This window comes from Hevea brasiliensis, chromosome 4 (genome assembly GCF_030052815.1).
Source record: "Hevea brasiliensis isolate MT/VB/25A 57/8 chromosome 4, ASM3005281v1, whole genome shotgun sequence".
NCBI lineage: Eukaryota > Viridiplantae > Streptophyta > Magnoliopsida > Malpighiales > Euphorbiaceae > Hevea > Hevea brasiliensis.
Genome location: NC_079496.1, coordinates 63,083,118 through 63,103,572, shown reverse-complemented (window position 1 = coordinate 63,103,572; position 20,455 = coordinate 63,083,118).

Below are 20,455 nucleotides of genomic sequence, written 5' to 3'. Positions count from 1 at the left end.
CTCAGGCCGTCACACCATCGGTCACAAAGTGTCTCCCGGTGTACAAACAGTGTGGCTAAAAAGCCATATAGTCAATTAGGCGATAAGCCAAATATAATAACACAATACGCATGGCCATAGGCTATTAAAGTCACAGTGCGGCATAATATGTCGTAAAAGCATAGTATGGCATAAATCCATTTACAAAACAGCTGTTAGAATCCTATTGGCATGCCAACCTATTCAAACTAGTCAACTAGGCAAACTAGGGCATATTACAAGATTAAATATTTATTTTTTTAGGGTTTACTAATCATTCTACAATTCACTGATCAATGAAAATGTTGAGCTTTTCATACATCATGCATAAGTTGATTCTAGCATCAGCATATCACAATTTACAATTCAATATGCTATCAATATAATGTAATTTACCCTTTTTACAAGTTGGCATTCATTGCCAAATTACCTCAAGCATCATTGTACGTAAATGGCAACTTCTCAATTTTTGTGTGCTAGATTGGTCTTGGTTAAAGTCTAATTTCTCTTGGTTTTTAGCTTCTGGTCAAAGAAGCAAAATTGTAGCTCTATGTCTTATTGCACTATGAGCAAAATTTCAGATCATTCTGAGTTGTATAAACCAAGATATGGTCAATTTACTAAAGCTGGACAGATTGCACCTTTAGTGCAAAATTTGGTCAATTTTTGGTCATATTTAGTTCTGGCAGTTTTGGTACCCGAACTTGTGAAAGCTATTTGACTTGGTTCTGGCTATTTTTGGGCTTTGGAGTCTTCATAAGAATTGTAGCTCTATGTTTAAGCTATCCATGGTAAATATTTCAGATCATTTGGACCTGTTTTGAGTGAGTTATGGTCAAATGAGTGACTACTGTTCATATGGTCATTTCTGGGTTGCAATGGTTCTAAACAGTTTTGATACCTCAACTTGTGCAAGCAATTTGACTTAATAAATGACATTTCTGAGTTCTGTGATTTTCACCAAAGTTGTAGCTCTATGTCTAAGCTTTCCATGGTATAAATTTCAGGTCATTTGGACCTGTTTTGAGTGAGTTATGGCCAAAATACTGGCTATTATTCAAATGGTCAGTTTTCAGGTTTGCAAGGTTGCAAATCCAGATTTGGTCAGTTTTAGTATCACTTTCCGGACAAAATTTAGGTATGCTTCCAACACGAAAGTTGGCACATTTTGTACCTATTTTAACCTCCAATTGGCCTCATGCCAATTAGGGTCACACATTTGGGGTTATAGGCTCAAATGTATACTGCCCTTAACACATTCCTCAAACACCCATCCAAATGCACATTCAACTTGTTCTAGCTTACTTTCCATACCTAATTCTAATTTTGTATATTACCATATCTATCAATGACTTTACATTATAGTAAATTTGGGCAGAATACAAATACCTTTAATACACCAATTATAATTCTAATTCACAAAGTCCAATTCTAACCATGTATACACATAAATACTCCTTAAATATTACATTCAACTTCCACTACTAAATTACATACACATTCATCCATCCTTAATAACACAATTCATCAAACAACTTCACGAATTCAAGCATTCTTCAAGCAGTCACAAAGCTACCAAATTGCCCCAAAATGCATAAGCCTTCTACCATTGCTTCAACTCCAATTTCAAATGCTCAATCATCACATACAAATGAAGTTAACTTACTAGTACATTAAATCACCTTAATCAACATTAATTCCCATCAAATACATATATGAATAAATCACTAACCATGCATTTTCATGGCTGCCAAAACTAAGGTTCACTAATACTCAATCATTTCCTCAATTTTTCTTAACCATTCAACTTGTCTCAACCTCAACACAAAGTTTAATTAAGTGGGATAAGGAAAACTAGCACTAACCTTATTTTGAGCTTTATAAAACCTCACCAAAACTTCTTCTTTTTGCTTCCTACATGCTGCCCATGATGTGTAGATCAACTTTAGTGAAGGAAGTTTGAAGAATCATGGCTTGAAGATGGGTGGATGAAGCTTGCTTGTGGGACGCCCATGGAAGAAACTTGAAAACTCCAATTCGGCCATGGGAGAAGAATTGAAGAAAGTGAATTGAAAGTGGATGAAATCTGCCCTTAGGTGCCCTTTTTATAGTCCCACCAATCTCCACTAACTTAGGTTAATATTATTATATTTAAAATTTTGATATTTGCAAATTAATCCCGCATTTCTCTTTTAATTGCACTTCATTTTTAATTTCATTTTTCGTGAAATTTTCAAAAGTTAATACCACTTATTTTTAATGGAAATTGGGGTCAAAAGTCAACTCTAGGTGTCAAATGACCAAAATGCCCCTCTTTGGGTCAAATTCAGACTTTTTCAGTAACACCGATTTACTCCTTGTATCGCTGATTTCTTTAATTTTCGTTTTTCGTTTATACTAACTTAATAATTTTTATTTGACATTTCCAATGTTAATAACACCTCAATAGACCTTTAATTATGTCCCGAAAATATTTTTCCGGGTTCCCCGCGGTCCAGGACTAGTCAACGGTCATCGCCGTAACTTTCCGGTGCGATCACCCATCGCTACAGGTTCGGCTCGTTTAACTTAGTCACATTTTATCCCTTTTATTTTTTCTTAATTTTTCTCATCACATATTTCATTATTTTATGCTTCCTCACTATCAATTAAGTTTAGTTTCAGATATTCTGACTTTCCGGGGCAGACATTAGCCATCGGAACAATAGGATGTGCAGGCTACGAAAATGAGGATGTTACAACTCTTCCCCTCTAAAAGGGAATTTCGTCCTCGAAATTCATTGGATTCAAAGAACTAAGAATATCGTTATCTCATAATTTTATTCACTCTCCCATCATTATTTCCTTTGCCTCTTGTATCTCTATTCATGAAATTCTTTTATTCAATAGTTTCTTGATCTCTCATACTAGGATTTATTACCAGTCCTTCAGTCTCTTTTACCAATTCCAATTCTGTTAACTTGCCATTGTCTAGGTATTATGCATTTGTTTCATACAAAATCGTATATCTTCTTATCATCATGCTTATTTAATAACTATCACTACACACAAACTCCATCAACGGAAGGTATCTATTCTTGCTTTCAGATAGAGTAGCACTACAACTTCTAAATATATTTTCAAATGCCTAAATCATTCTTTTCTAATAAAAATATCAAAATAATTATAGGACTCTATATCAATGTCTAGATATCTTTACCCTACTCAGTTCAATATACTGGTGTTCTGCTCTTTTTCCCTCACAGTGTTTCATAAGGTGCTGTTTGTATGCTAGCGTGACACTTATTATTGTATACAAATTCTGTTAGTGGGAGGTATCTGTCCCATCTCCCCTCAGATTCAATGACACAAGTTCTTAGTATATTCTCGAGGGGCTTATCACATATTACAAGTTATTATTATCATTTCATTTCATTGTTTACAGGAACTCAATGAGTTTCAGAATTTATCTAAATTACTCATTTCGACTGTCCATCTGTCTGAGGATGATAAGTCATACTGATATCTCTAAGCTTATAGCAATTATTGTGGTATAGGTAGTTCACATTAATGTAACCGAGTCACTAACTCTAGCTACCTTACAAGTGTAGTCTTTCGATAGGCTAGTTCTGAAGTTTTAAATTTCTGACTAGAATTTTCACATTTATTTCCCGTAATAGTACTCTATTCGAGCGTAACTGTATCAAATTATAAATTACTTACAAATATTCTTAGTTTATTGTACCACGAGGAAGCACGTAGCTCTACACAATAATCCCATGTCGGTACTGTAATTTGCAGCTTACAATACAAACATCAAGAACATTACATAGTCATTACGTTATAACCTCATGAACTAGGTTTTCTATTTCTTTTTCTAATGCCCTCTGCGATTCTGACTCAATATCTAAACCTTGAATAATCAAAAGTAAACAAATCTGCATTAGTGTCACCTCGACTCTTATGAATGCAATGCATGTATGCACACTAGTTCTTTCTACTTATCTATGCCTAGGAACGCCTAAACCGTGCTCTAATACCACTAAATGTAATACCCCTCACCCGTCTAGAATGTAGTCGAGCAAGGCATATTACACGGCGTGCCGGAGCACCTAATCTTATCTGATTTCATTATAGTTCTTGATTTACTTATTCAAAAAATTTATCTGAGGTTTAGGCTATTTTTACTGTTTATCAAAATCTGATTAATTTAGAAAATTCAAAAAATTTTAATGATAATCCGGCAGAGTGCCGACAGTAATTTGGACTAACAGTACTTCTGAAGCTGCCAAAAACAATTTCAATATATACTCAAATTCATAACTCAGATTATGTTAAAGAATTCTCAATAGTTTCTCAAACTCAGATTCAGTCTCAAAATTTCTCAAACTCAATCTCATCCAGAATCATTATGATTAGGTAATCAACTCAAATATCAGAATTCTTATATTTCATTAACTTATATAATTTGCCAATTAAGTACATAAATTTATAAAGTACAGGATATACAAATGAAATTATAATTACTAATTCACAGTACAATATAAGCAGTAATTATAATGTACAGATTAGAAAACATGCTTAAAATGAGGCCTATCTACATGCATTGCTGAGGAGGTGACAACCTTGTACTCTTCTGACACTTCTGCAGATCTGGACTCTAAAATCTCAGTCGAAGCATCTGTGCGAGGAAACAATTCCATCGTGCTAAGCATTTCTGCTTAGTGGTGCAATAATATAACAAGAAATAGTATATACAAATAAAGAAAGAAATAAATCATAATTCGGATATCCAGGAATCAATTATTCTAACTGTATTGTATTTTAAGTCTCTACGATTCTGCAAATTGTAGCTTTGTTATGTTTTTATTGCTAATCTCTTTTACTCATTTCATTCAATGCTTAATTTAATTGTACTGAAATTTCTGTATACTTAATTTAACTTAACTGCCTGAATTGAATAATGTTTTAATTGACTGCCCATGTAGCCTATACACTGACCAGACTGGATAAACGGATATACTAGCATTGGGTACCTAGTACCTTGGGCCATCAGACCATCGGTCACAAAGTGTCTCTCGGTGTGCAAACAGTGTGGCTAAAAAGCCATATAGTCAATCAGGCGATAAGCCAAATATAATAACACAATACGTATAGCCATAGGCTATTAAAGTCACAGTGCAGCATAATATGTCATAAAAATACAGTATAGCATAAAGCCATTTACAGAATAGCTGTCAGAATCATATTGACATGCCAACCTATCCAAAATAGTCAACTAGGCAAACTAGGGCATATTACAAGATTAAATATTTATTTTTTTAGGGTTTACTGGTCATTATACAATTCACTGGCCATTGAAAATGCTGACCTTTTCATACATCATGCATAAGTTGATTCTAGTATCAACATATCATAATTTACAATTCAATATGCTGTCAATATAATGCAATTTACCCTTTTTACAAGTTGGCATTCATTGCCAAATTACCTCAAGCATCATTGTATGTAAATGTCAACTTCTCAATTTTTGTGTGCTAGATTGGTCTAGGTTAAAGTCCTATTTCTCTTGATTTTTAGCTTTTGGTCAAAGAAGCAAAATTGTAGCTCTATGTCTTATTGCACCCTGGGAAAAATTTCAAGTCATTCTGAGTTATAGAGGCCAAGATATGATCAATTTACTAAAACTGAACAGATTGCACCTTTAGTGCAAAATTTAGTCAATTTTTGGTCACATTTAGTTCTGGCAGTTTTGATACCCAAATTTGTGCAAGCTATTTAACTTGGTTCTGGCTATTTCTGGGCTTTGGTGTCTTCATAAGAATTGTAGCTCTATGTCTAAGCTATCCATGGAAAATATTTCAGATCATTTGGACTTATTTTGAGTGAGTTATGGTCAAATGAGTGACTACTATTCATATGGTCATTTCTGGGATGCAATGGTTCTGGACAGTTTTGATACCTCAACTTGTGCAAGCAATTTGACTTAGTAAATGACATTTCTGGGTTCTATGATTTTCACCAAAGTTGTAGCTCTATGTCTAAGCTTTCCATGGTATAAATTTCAGGTCATTTGGACCTGTTTTGAGTGAGTTATGGCCAAAATACTGGCTACTGTTCAAATGGTCAGTTTTCTGGTTTGCAAGGTTGCAAATCCGGATTTGGTTAGTTTTAGTGTCACTTTCCAGATAAAATTTAGGTATGCTTCCAACATGAAAGTTGGCACATTTTGTACCTAGTTTCACCTCCAATTGGCCTCATGCCAATTGGGATCACACATTTTGGGTTATAGGCTCAAATGTATACTGCCCTTAACACATTCCTCAAACACCCATCCAAATGCACATTTAACTTGTTCTAGCTTACTTTCCATACCTAATTCTAATTTTGTATATTACCATATATATCAATGACTTTACATTATAGTAAATTTGGACAGAATACAAATACCTTTAATACACCAATTATAATTATAATTCACAAAGTCCAATTCTAACCATGTATACACATAAATACTCCTTAAATATTACATTCAACTTCCACTACTAAATTACATACACATTCATCCATCCTTAATAACACAATTCATCAAACAACTTCGCGAATTCAAGCATTCTTCAAGTAGTCACAAAGCTGTCAAATTGCCCCAAAATGCATAAGCCTTCTACCATTGCTTCAACTCCAATTTCAAATGCTCAATCATCACATACATATGAAGTTAACTTACTAGTACATTAAATCCCCTTAATCAGCATTAATTCCCATCAAATACATATAAGAATAAATCACTAACCATGCATTTTCATAGCTACCAAAACTAAGGTTCACCAATACTCAATCATTTCCTCAATTTTTCTTAACCATTCAACTTGTCTCAACCTCAACACAAAGTTTAATTAAGTGGGATAAGGAAAACTTGTAACACCCTTATGTTTGGTAGTGCATTCTACTGTTCTGATGACCAGTGTCTGTCCGGACAGCTAGAATGCCTAGAACTACATTTAAAAGTTAGTGAGGAGACATAAAATAATGAAATACAAGAAAAGAAAATACAAGAAAAAGAAAAGAAAAAATAATAGCAATGAAATGTAACCAAGTTAAACGAGCCGAAAACCATAGCGATGGGTGACCTCACCAGGAAGTTACGGCGTGGACCGTTGACTAGCCTTGGACCGCGAGAAACCCTAGAAAATATTTTTAAGACTTAAGTAAATATCTATTGAATTATAAATGTCATTAGAACTATCAAAGAAAAATTAATTAATTAGTACAAAGAAAAACGAGAAATCGAGAAAATGACAAAACTTGGTGTTACCGAAAAATCGGGAATGCAACCCAAATAGGGGCATAGTGGTCATTTGACACCCCGAGATGCCTTTTGACCTAAATATCCATTAAAAATAAATGATATTACACTTGGAAAATATCATGAAAAATTAAAATGATGGTACATAATCTAAATAGCAAAAGATAGGAGGAAAATGTAGGAAATTGCAAACTTTGGAATAAACAAACCTTATAATTGATTTTAGTGCTCCACTAACATCTTCTAAGTGGACCTTTAATCAGCATATGGGCAGAAGATTCTATCATCTTCAACCTTGGGAAAATCCAACCGAAACACCTTGGGAGAAAACCTCCATAGCCGTCCATGGTGAGAGCTCTATGCAAGCATGTTCTAGCCACTTTTTTCACTAGGTTCCTTCATTAACTTTGCTCCTCACCTTGCAAGAAAAAGTTTGACAGCAATTTTAAGAAGTTTAGTGAGGTTTTGATCAAGCTTCAAAAGTGGTAAGTGAGTGTTTTCAATTCTTGTGTCATTAAAAGTGTAACCAAGGTTGTGGGTAGTTGATTTATGGAAGAATTTTTGATGTTGATGATTGAATGGTGATACACCATTTGTAACACCCCTATGTTCGGTAATGCGTTCTACTGTTCCGGTGACCAGTGTTGTCCGGACAGCTAGGATGCCTAGAACTACACTTCGATATGAGTGAGGAGACATTAAATAATAAAATACAAGAAAAGAAAATACAAGAAAAATAAAGGAAAAATAATAGTAAAGAAATGCAACCAAGTTAAGCGAGCCGAGAACCCTAGCGATGGGTGACTGCACTGGGAAGTCACGGCGTGGACCATTGACTAGCCTTGGACCACGGGGAACCCTAGAAAATATCTTTAGGACTTAAAGAGACATCAATTGAAGTATAAATATCATTAGAAATATCAAAAAAAAATTAAATAATTAGTACAAAGAAAAGTGAGAAATCAAAAAACGGACAAAACCCAGTGTTATCGAAAAATCAGGAATGCAACCCGAACAGGGGCATTGTGGTCATTTGACACCCCGAGTTGTCTTTTGACCTAAATGTCCATTAAAAATAAATAATATTACACTTGGAAAATGTCATGCAAAATTAAATTGGTGGTACCTAATGTAAATAGCAAAAATTGGGAGTTAAATGTGGAAAAATGAAACCTTAGAATAAACAATGATTTAATTCTTACATAGTGGTCCACTAACTCATTTAAGTGGACCACTAAAGCTTCATTTGGGTAGAATATACATCTTCATCTTCAACCTTAGAACCAGCAGAAAATTTGCTCCCAAAAAACTCCATTGTCGCATGGTTGAAGCTCCATGCATATGAGATTCAAGCTTCTTTCCTTCTACCTTCCTTCATCAAAGTTAGTCTACACCACTTGGGCAGTAGATTGGCAGCAAGAAGACCAAGTTTTGGTGAAGATTTAAGAAGTCTCATCCATAGGTAAGTTTGTGTTTTTGAATGTTGCTTTGTTAAAGTTTGTAAGGGTGTTATAGGTGTTTGATTTATGGAGAAAATTTTGAGTTTTGATGTTGAATGGGAATGTGCACTTTTGGCAGCCATGGGAACACCTTGAAGGCAGTTTAATTGTGCTTGTAAATGGTGAATTAAATGATTGCTTAAATGTATATTGTGTAGGAAATTGTTTGGCTGATGTATACTTAGTATATGTAAATGTAAAATGAAATTTAAAGCTTGGAAAGTAATGGAATGTAAGTGTACCATTGTGGCAGTTTGTTAACTCTTGAGGAATCCTGGAATTCATGCTTGGTTTATGAAATAATGGTGTTGAAATGCGTTGGTTGTTATGGCAGTTTGAGTGTATGTATGGTGGTGTAAAGTGGGACATGTAAATGGGCATGAATTGGTGATTGAATTGTTGTAAATTGAGTTGGACAAATTCTGCACTTGTTGGTGCACATTGAATGTAATTGTAAGCTGCCAAAATGACCTATAATATGTTATAAATTATGTTTAGGTTGTGGTACAACCAGAATTGGTTTGAAGATTAAGTTTGATAAGTGTTAAAAGTGATGCTTGATGTGTATGCAAGAATTTCAATAAGGCAGTTTGAGTTTTAGGCCTATAACTTTAAGTGCGTGACTCCAATTGGTATGGGACCAATTGGAGGTGAAACTAGGCACAAAATGTGCCAACTTTCATGAAGGAAGCTTGCCAAAATTCTGCTTTCAAGGTAGCTTGAAAAATGACCAAATCTTGATTAAGTGCAAATAAGGCCTGAAAATTGACCATTTGGGCAACAATTAGTGTTTAGGCCATAACTCACTCAAAACAGGTCCAATTGACTTGAAATTTTAATCATGAATATTAAGACCCATATCTACAAGTCTTATGAAGACACCAAAGCCCATAAATGACCATAAGCAAGTCAAACAGCTTGCACAAGTTCGGGTCCAAAAACTGGCCGAACCTAAAATGACCTAAAGTGACCTAAAATGACCAATTTTGGTGCAATTTGACCAGCAACAGTAAAATGACCATAACTTAGTCTACATAACTCAGAATGACCTGAAATTTTGCCCCGCGTTCCATAAGACATAGATCTACAAGTTTGTTGTTTTGACCGAAACCCGAAAACCAAGGGAACTAGGTCGTCCGGCTACGTCAAACTAGTATCCCAGAATCCAGCAAATTGCAAAAAAATGCATTATACATGGAAATGAACTTGGTAACATGTACCAACCGTAGAAGACTATCGAATGTGACATATTAGTAACGTTAAAACCTAATTTACCTAAAACGCATCGAGGGTCAATATATTAGGTTGACTAAGCGAATAAATGAATTCAGTGAATTAATTATCAAACATTATCGTTAGAGACAGTTTAAATGAGTGCTAAAACACTTCAAATTGTGTTTCTCAGTTAGCAAAGACTCAGGAAAAGGGAAGGATACACTGAGTCAAGACCAGGAGACAGTAATCAGAGGTTTGTGCATAATAAGTATTTCTTTTGAATTTTTCAATTGAAATAAATTATGATTATTTCTATGTTATTATTTTAATTTGTGTTTGTGCACAATAAGTTTCACTTCTCTTTTTCTACTTAAAAATTTAATTCAACATTATAGTTTCAAATGGTGTCCGTGCACAATACTTTTATATTCACTGCTTTTACTAGCAAATTTATGTAGAGAAATGAGTTATGAATAAGTTTTGATTGCTTTGGTTTTGGGAATATTATTTGGAACTTATTGTATTGCCAACTTTGCAAATGGAAATTTTGAGATAAAATGTGATTTATGGTTTGTATGAAATATTGTGATTTGAAATTGTTTTGATTCACATTTGGCATGACACTGTTGATATATTCCTCCCTCTTTGACTTATCAGTCTGGGGTGAGTGTGATTATGTTCCTCCCTCTTTGACTTCCCAGTCTGAGGTGAGTGTGGATGAGTACTCATTATTCAGCTAGCTTCCTCCCTCATTGATTTCGATTATTGGGGTGAGTGTGTCTTGTCGTGGTGTACAACACGGCATGTGTGGAAAAAATTGTGTCATGGCCTAAATTATGTTATCGATTGGCAACATTGTATTATTCAGTTATTTGATCGAATTGTGTTATTGATTTGCAAAACGGTATTATTCAGTTATTTGATCGAATTGTGTTATTGATTTGCAAAACGGTATTATTCAATTACTTGATCAAATTTGTGTTAGGTGAATTTTGTAAATTGTGAAATGGAATTGTGAATCATTTGATTTGTGAACTGTCAATAAAAGATTTATATATCGCATTTCAAATTGTTATTGTGCACCACTGAGTAAATTTTACTCAGCGATAGCTTTTCATTCTTTATTGCGGTAGACAGATCGACAGTGCAGACTAGGCTGCTAGTACATTCAGCGAGAAATCATTGGGTATATTGAGTATACCATATTCTGCATTTTATATTGTAATGTATGTTCACTGTATGTATATAGTGTTCTTGGTTTTGAGCAATTGTAAATTAAAAATTGTACATTAAAGTTGTAAAATAAGTTATGAGTTATTTGGACTTGTAAAAATTGTATTATATTTCTTGTATCTCAATCTTTGAAAAATTATTGTGGATTTGTGTTGAATTATGCTAGAGTTTGAGATTGAGAAAAATATTGAAGTGTTTTTTACAGGTTTTTGAAGAACTGTTTTATCCAAATTACGGAGGGCACTCTGCCAAAATTTTTTTACAGAAATTACTAATAGTCTAAATGTGTTAGTTAATTCACCTCAGTTCAAAAAGATTTTTAACACCTGTAAATAGTGCTCACCACTGTAAAAGAAGTAAGAAAAGTTTTTGAAAATCCCTTGTAGTGTATTTAATGGGTTATCGATGGCGAAGTTGGTAATTCATTAGGTATACTACGGGATCATGTTATGCCTTCTGAGGGTAGGGTGTGACATGTTTTAGTGGTATCAGAGCTAGTTTTTTTAAATTATGTTTTCACATGTTACTTGAATATTCTTTCTTCATAGTACAACTGCTCAATATCATTGTCTGATACATACAGTACATTACATTATAAATATGCACTAACGGGAGAAAATCTCCTTGTGTTATTTGTTTAGGAGGTCTAAGATCCTCGCATTGACTATGGAAGAGGGTGATCATTCAGTCGATCAATCTATAGAGGCTGAGGTGCAAGGGGATGCTGACCCTACATAATGTCGATGGTTTAGCGGCGACCACTGCAGATCTGCAGATTCCTGCTCGATTCGCTCGATGAGATGGCTGCAATGTTCTAACTGTAATGTGCCTACTCAAGCCCCAATACAGACACCAGTGGTACAACCACAGTCTTCTGCTAGACAATATGACAAATTGATGAAATATGGGGCTACAGAGTTCAAGGGGACAATAGATCCTCTAGAGGCAGAACAGTGGTTAGAAAGGATGGATAGGGTATTCAAGAAACTGAACTGTACAGAGGAGCTCAGATTTGAATACTCAGTATCTTTGCTATAGGGGGATGCTTATGACTAGTGGAAAACCATTCCCCACAGTTTGGTAGAACCTGCAGTGTTAACACAGGTGACTTTCTTAGGAATTCAGACAAAAATATGTCCTGATGCTTATGTAGATCGAAGCGCAAGAGTTCCTAAGTGAACCAGGGAGTATATCGTTGGCTGAATATTAAAGGGAATTTTTCACTTTGAGCCATTATGCAAGAAGTCTACTTTCTACCAAGAGGGAAAGATGTAAGAGGTTTGAAACGGCTTGAAGCCTAGTATCAGTTACAAGTGGTCGATTCAAACATAACAACTTCTCCGAACTTATTTCTCAAGCACTAGAATTAGAAATAATTGAATCAAGCAATTCCGAGAAAAAGAAATCGGAGAAGAGAAAAAGAGGGAAAGTCAAGAGAAACGAGTTCTAGTGGCCTTCTTGGAAAGAGGAAAAACTTTGGGGATACAACAAAGATAGTAAGAAGTCCTAGAGAGATAGATCTTCCGGATGAAACCACCTCGATCCGATCAAAGAAACTCAACAGAAACCCAGAATGCAATCGGATCGACTTTGTGAAACTTGTGGTAAACCACATAGTGGGGTATGTTATAGAGCCGTAGGAGCATGTTTTAACTGTGGAGAGACTGGCCATTTTGCTAGGGATTGTGTAAATCCATGTCGTTCTGGATCATTTACTACACCAAAGGGATCAACCCAAGTTTCTTCCCCAAAGAGTTCACCATCAGTTGGTAGAGGCAAAGGTAGAGGTAGGGGTAGTACACCTAGAAGTCAGAGTACTGTGAATCAGCCAGAACAGGGTGATGCTCTAGCTGGAGTATACGCTATACGGCAGAGAGAAGAGACTTAGACTTTTGATATTATTGCTGGTACTTTCTCAAATAGTAACTAAGATATATATATATATATTGTTTGACCTGGGGTCTGCATACTTTTATGTTAGTGTTAGAACTATATGTTCTATTGTTATTCCTTTACAGGGGAATAAATTTTGATGCATTAGTGATTAGCCCTTTAAAATAAAGATTGTGATAATAAGTGAAATTAGTTTTGAAAGAGTTTATTGGCGAAAAGTATTTTCTAACACACCATAAATTTTAAAGTTAATTGGCGAGCCTACTTAATGTAAGGCAAGAGGACGTAAAAGTAAGATGCAGTAATGGAATTGCTCGAGATAAGGGCAAGGATGTCACTGTTAGTAATTTTTAATGGATATTGTAATCATAATAAGTTCGGGATATTAGTGAATTCGAAAAGGATAAAAGATAGGAAATTTTGATCTATTGGGATGTATCGTAGTAACTATGCAATGTTCTTGATGTTTATACTGTAAGCTGCAGATTACAGTACTGACTTGAGATTATTGTGTAGAGCTACATACTACCCGATAGTACACCTAGATAAGAATAGTTGCCAACGGCATCTGTTTTGGTATAGTTATGCCATGACAGAATTTAATTGTTAGAAATAAGTTTGAAAATCCTACTTAGGGATCTAAAACTCAAAGGTTAGAATATCGAAAGGTTATAGTTCAGTACAAAAGGAAGTAAGCTATAGAATATTAACAGATAAACAGAGTTATGAAAAAAAAAAAATCGAACAATTGGTTCAAATATAACAAAGAAATGTTACGAATGTGAGGAAGACTATGGACTAGAATGGTCAAAGGACCAATGACTAGATAAATGATTCTAACATGACCTCAAGGGTCATTCAAGAAGGAACATGAATCGAAATATTAGACAGGACAATAGTAAGAGAAGATTTGTGATATACAAACAAATTAAACGTTGTATTAGATTGTTAAAAGTCTTATACAAATTTGAGGAAAAGAAGATTATTCGATTGTATAAAAAGGAAAGAAATAAACATATGACTATTGTAAGATGACTATTGGGTAAAATTTCATGGACGAAATTTATTTAAGGGGGGGAGAATTGTAACACCCCTATGTTCGGTAATGCATTCTACTGTTCCAGTGATCAGTGTTGTCCGGACAGCTAGGATGCTTAGAACTACACTTCGATATGAGTGAGGAGACATTAAATAATGAAATACAAGAAAAGAAAATACAAGAAAAACAAAGGAAAAATAATAGTAAAGAAATGCAACCAAGTTAAGCGAGCCGAGAACCCTAGCGATGGGTGACTGCACCGGGAAGTCACGGCGTGGACCGTTGACTAGCCTTGGACCGCGGGGAACCCTAGAAAATATTTTAAGGACTTAAAGAGACATCAATTGAAGTATAAATATCATTAGAAATATCAAAAAAAAATTAAATAATTAGTACAAAGAAAAGTGAGAAATCGAAAAACGGACAAAACCCGGTGTTACCGAAAAATCGGGAATGCAACCCGAACAGGGGCATTGTGGTCATTTGACACCCTGAGTTGTCTTTTGACCTAAATGTCCATTAAAAATAAATAATATTACACTTGGAAAATGTCATGAAAAATTAAATTGGTGGTACCTAATGTAAATAGCAAAAATTGGGAGTTAAATGTGGAAAAATGAAACCTTAGAATAAACAATGATTTAATTCTTACATAGTGGTCCACTAACTCATTTAAGTGGACCACTAAAGCTTCATTTGGGTAGAATATACATCTTCATCTTCAACCTTAGAACCAGCAGAAAATTTGCTCCCAAAAAACTCCATTGACGCATGGTTGAAGCTCCATGCATATGAGCTTCAAGCTTCTTTCCTTCTACCTTCCTTCATCAAAGTTAGTCTACACCACTTGGGCAGTAGATTGGCAGCAAGAAGACCAAGTTTTGGTGAAGATTTAAGAAGTCTCATCCATAGGTAAGTTTGTGTTTTTGAATGTTGCTTTGTTAAAGTTTGTAAGGGTGTTATGGGTGTTTGATTTATGGAGAAAATTTTGAGTTTTGATGTTGAATGGGAATGTGCACTTTTGGCAGCCATGGGAACACCTTGAAGGTAGTTTAATTGTGCTTGTAAATGGTGAATTAAATGATTGATTAAATGTATATTGTGTAGGAAATTGTTTGGCTGATGTATACTTAGTATATGTAAATGTAAAATGAAATTTAAAGCTTGGAAAGTAATGGAATGTAAGTGTACCATTGTGGCAGTTTGTTAACTCTTGAGGAATGCTGGAATTCATGCTTGGTTTATGAAATAATGGTGTTGAAATGTGTTGGTTGTTATGGCAGTTTGAGTATATGTATGGTGGTGTAAAGTGAGACATGTAAATGGGCATGAATTGGCGATTGAATTGTTGTAAATTGAGTTGGACAAATTCGGTACTTGTTGGTGCACATTGAATGTAATTGTAAGCTGCCAAAATGACCTATAATATGTTATAAATTATGTTTAGGTTGTGGTACAACCAGAATTGGTTTGAAGATTAAGTTTGGTGAGTGTTAAAAGTGATGCTTGATGTGTATGCAAGAATTTCAATAAGGCAGTTTGAGTTTTAGGCCTATAACTTTAAGTGTGTGACTCCAATTGGAGGTGAAACTAGGCACAAAATGTGCCAACTTTCATGAAGAAAGCTTGCCAAAATTCTGCTTTCAAGGTAGCTTGAAAAATGACCAAATCTGGATTAAGTGCAAATAAGGCCTGAAAATTGACCATTTGGGCAGCAGTTAGTGTTTAGGCCATAACTCACTCAAAACAGGTCCAATTGACCTGAAATTTTAACCATAAATAGTTAAGACCCATATCTACAAGTCTTATGAAGACACCAAAGCCCAGAAATGACCATAAGCAAGTCAAACAGCTTGTAAAAGTTCGGGTCCAAAAACTGGCCGAACCTAAAATGACCTAAAGTGACCTAAAATGACCAATTTTGGTGCAATTTGACCAGCAACAGTAAAATGACCATAACTTAGTTTACATAACTCAGAATGACCTGAAATTTTGCCCTGCGTTCCATAAGACATAGATCTACAAGTTTGTGGTTTTTACCGAAACCCGAAAACTAAGGGAACTAGGTCGTCCGGCTAGGTCAAACTAGTATCCCAGAACCCAGCAAATTGCAAAAAAATGCAGTATACATGGAAATGAACTTGGTAATATGTACCAACCCTAGAAGACTATCGAATGTGACATATTAGTAATGTTAAAACCTAATTTACCTAAAACGCATCGAGGGTCAATATATTAGGTTGACTAAGCGAATAAATGAATTCAGTGAATTAATTATCAAGCATTATCGTTAGAAACAGTTTAAATGAGTGCTAAAATACTTCAAATTGTGTTTCTCAGTTAGCAAAGACTCAGGAAAAGGGAAGGATACACTGAGTCAAGACCAGGAGACAGTAATCAGAGGTTTGTGCATAATAAGTATTTCTTTTGAATTTTTCAATTGAAATAAATTATGATTATTTCTATGTTATTATTTTAAATTGTGTTTGTGCACAATAAGTTTGACTTCTCATTTTCTACTTTAAAATTTAATTCAACATTATAGTTTTAAATTGTGTCCGTGCACAATACTTTTATATTCACTGCTTTTACTAGCAAATTTATGTAGAGAAATGAGTTATGAATAAGTTTTGATTGCTTTGGTTTTGGGAATATTATTTGGAACTTATTGTATTGCCAACTTTGCAAATGGAAATTTTGAGATAAAATGTGATTTATGGTTTGTATGAAATATTGTGATTTGAAATTGTTTTGATTCACATTTGGCATGACACTGTTGATATATTCCTCCCTCTTTGACTTATCAGTCTGGGGTGAGTGTGATTATGTTCCTCCCTCTTTGACTTCCCAGTCTGAGGTGAGTGTGGATGAGTACTCATTATTCAGCTAGCGTCCTCCCTCATTGATTTTGATTATTGGGGTGAGTGTGTCTTGTCGTGGTGTACAACACGGCATGTGTGGAAAAATTGTGTCATGGCCTAAATTATGTTATCGATTGGCAACATTGTATTATTCAGTTATTTGATCGAATTGTGTTATTGATTTGCAAAACGGTATTATTCAGTTATTTGATCGAACTGTGTTATTGATTTGCAAAACGGCATTATTCAATTACTTGATCAAATTTGTGTTAGGTAAATTTTGTAAATTGTGAAATGGAATTGTGAATCATTTGATTTGTGAATTGTCAATAAAAAATTTATATATCGCATTTCAAATTGTTATTGTGCACCACTGAGTAAATTTTACTCAGCGATAGCTTTTCATTCTTGTCGCATGCAGTGAGTAGACAGATCAGACTGAGGCCGCTAGTACATTCAGCGAGAAATCATCGGGTATATTGAGTATACCATATTCTGCATTTTATATTGTAATTTATGTTCACTGTATGTATATAGTGTTCTTGGTTTTGAGCAGTTGTAAATTAAAAATTGTACATTAAAGTTGTAAAATAAATTATGAGTTATTTGGACTTGTAAAAATTGTATTATATTTCTTGTATCTCAGTCTTTGAAAAATTATTGTGGATTTGTGTTGAATTATGCTAGAGTTTGAGATTGAGAAAAATATTGAAGTGCTTTTTACAGGTTTTTGAAGAACTATTTTATCCAAATTACGGAGGGCACTCTGCCAAAATTTTTTTACAGAAATTACTAATAGTCTAAATGTGTTAGTTAATTCACCTCAGTTCAAAAAGGTTTTTAACACCTGTAAATAGTGCTCACCACTGTAAAAGAAGTAAGAAAAGTTTTTGAAAATCCCTTGTAGTGTATTTAATGGGTTATCAGTAGGCGAAGTTGGTAATTCATTAGGTATACTACGGGATCATGTTATGCCTTACAGAGTGGTAGGGTGTGACACCATTTTGGCAACCATGAAAACTCACTATTTGTAGCTTGTTTTTACTTGTTTATGGTTGTTTAAGATGTTGGTATAAGTGTTTATGAATATAGAAATAATTTGGATGATGTATACTAAGTGTATGTGTGATAGTGCACTTAGTTTTGGATGCTTGGAAGCTATTTGAGGGAGATGTGGAAATCGGCAACTTTAAAGTGTAGTTTAAAATGTGTTGTTTCATGGTTTGGTTTATTGAATTATGTTATTATTGATGGCAGCATGTATATGTGTATAATGGTTTGGAATTGGGTATGTAAATGGGGTATGTTCATGTGGTTAAATGGTGTAAATGGACTTTGGAAAATTCTGTGTTATAGTGTACATATTGAGAATGGTTACAAGCTATCCAAAATGACCAAAATGTGTTGTTAAATGTGTTAATGGTAAGGTACAAACCAGAATTGGCATGAAGGAAGTAATTTGGTAAGTGTTGAATATGTAATTGGTAAGTGATGAGGAGTGTGTAGTAGGGCAGTGTATGTTTTGGCTTAGAACCTTAAGTGTGTGACTCCAATTGGTATGAGACCAATTAGAGGTGAAACTACGCACAAAAAGTGCCAACTTTCATGAAGGAAGCTTACCTAAATTCTGCCTATAAGGTAACTTGAAAAATGACCAAATCCGAATTAGTGACTTGAAAGCCTGAAAATTGACCATTTGGGCAGTATTTAGTTTTTGACCATAACTTACTCAAAACAGGTCCAATTGACCTGAAATTTTTACCATGAATATTTTGGACATAGATCTACAATTCTTATGAAGACACCAAAGCCCAAAAATGGGCAGAACTAAGCCAAATAGCTTGCAAAATTTCAGGTACTAAAATGACCTAAAGTTACCATTTTGGTGCATTCTGTCTAGTATTGGTAAATTGACCATAACTTAGTCTACATAACTCAGAATGACCTAAAATTTTGTCCCGCGTGCAATAAGACATAGGCCTACAAGTTTTTAGTTTGGACTAAAACCTAAAAACCGAGGAAACTAGCTCATCCGGCTAGGTCAAATTAGTATACCGAAATCCGGCAAATTGCATTAAAATGCAATATACTTGAAAATGAATTTGGTAACATGTACCAATACTAAAGGGCTATAAAATGTGACATATTGGTAATATTAAACCTAATTCACCTAGAGTGCATCGAGGGTCAACATTTTAGGTTGACTAAGGAAAATAATAGAATTCAATAAATTAATTATTGAACCTTATTATTAGAGACAATTGAAATGAGTACTGAAACACTTAAAATTATGTGTTTCAGTTAGCAAAGACTCAGGAAAAGGGAAGGAAACACTGAGTCAGGGCTAAGAGCCTACACTTCAGAGGTTTATGCACAATAGTTATTTCTTTTGAATTTTTACTGGAAATAAATTATGACAATTTGTATGTTATTTCTCAAATTGTGAAAAATTTTGTTTGAATGATATTTGATGGATACTTATTGATTGAAAAGTATTGCAAATGGTTTGAAACCACAACAATTATGTATACTGATTGAATTCCTCGCTAGCTTGTCTAGTGGGATGAATTGGCTTTGAATTCCCTCTCTGGCTGAATTGTTGAGGTGTGTGCCAGTTGAGGACGAATAGGATGAGTACTCATATAATTGCTAGCTAGCTATGTTATTCCTCACTAGCCATTGGCTTTTGGGACGAATTGGACTTTGGAACATGAATAAGCTGTGTGTGTGATTTATTGATATTTATTGTGATATTGTGAAAAGGTGTTTAAATTCTTTATGACATTCACTGTCTTTAAATTTAACTATAGTTTTAAGTATCCACTATTTATACGACTTATAATTTATGATTTCAAGTTGCATTTTGTTAATGTTGTGCACCACTGATACATTGGCTCAGCGATAGCTTTTCATTGCTGTCGCAGGTAGACAGACTGACAGGGCAACAGACTAGGCTGCTAGTGCAACATTGAGAGTTCTTCAGGTATATTGAGTATACCATATTTTGCATTTTGTATTGTAATGTATGTTCACTGTATGTATATATTGTCCTTGGTTTTGAGCAATTGTAAATTAAAATTGTACATTGAAGTTGTAAACTAAATTTGTAAATTATTTTGGCTTCTAAATATTGTGATATACTTCTTTTATCTCAGCTTTTGAAAATACTGGAAAATATTATGGATTTGAGTTGACAAATGTTGAGAAACTTATTGTGTTGATTGGATATTGGAGTTTGGGGATTGAAAAAAATATTGGAAGTGCTTTTTACAGGTTTTTGAAGAACTGTTTTATTCAAAATACAGATGGCACTCTGCCAAAATTTTTACAAAATTATTAATTCTTCAAATGTGTTATCCGGTTTCACTTCAGTAAAAAAAAAAAAAAAATTAACACCTGTAAATAGTGCTCA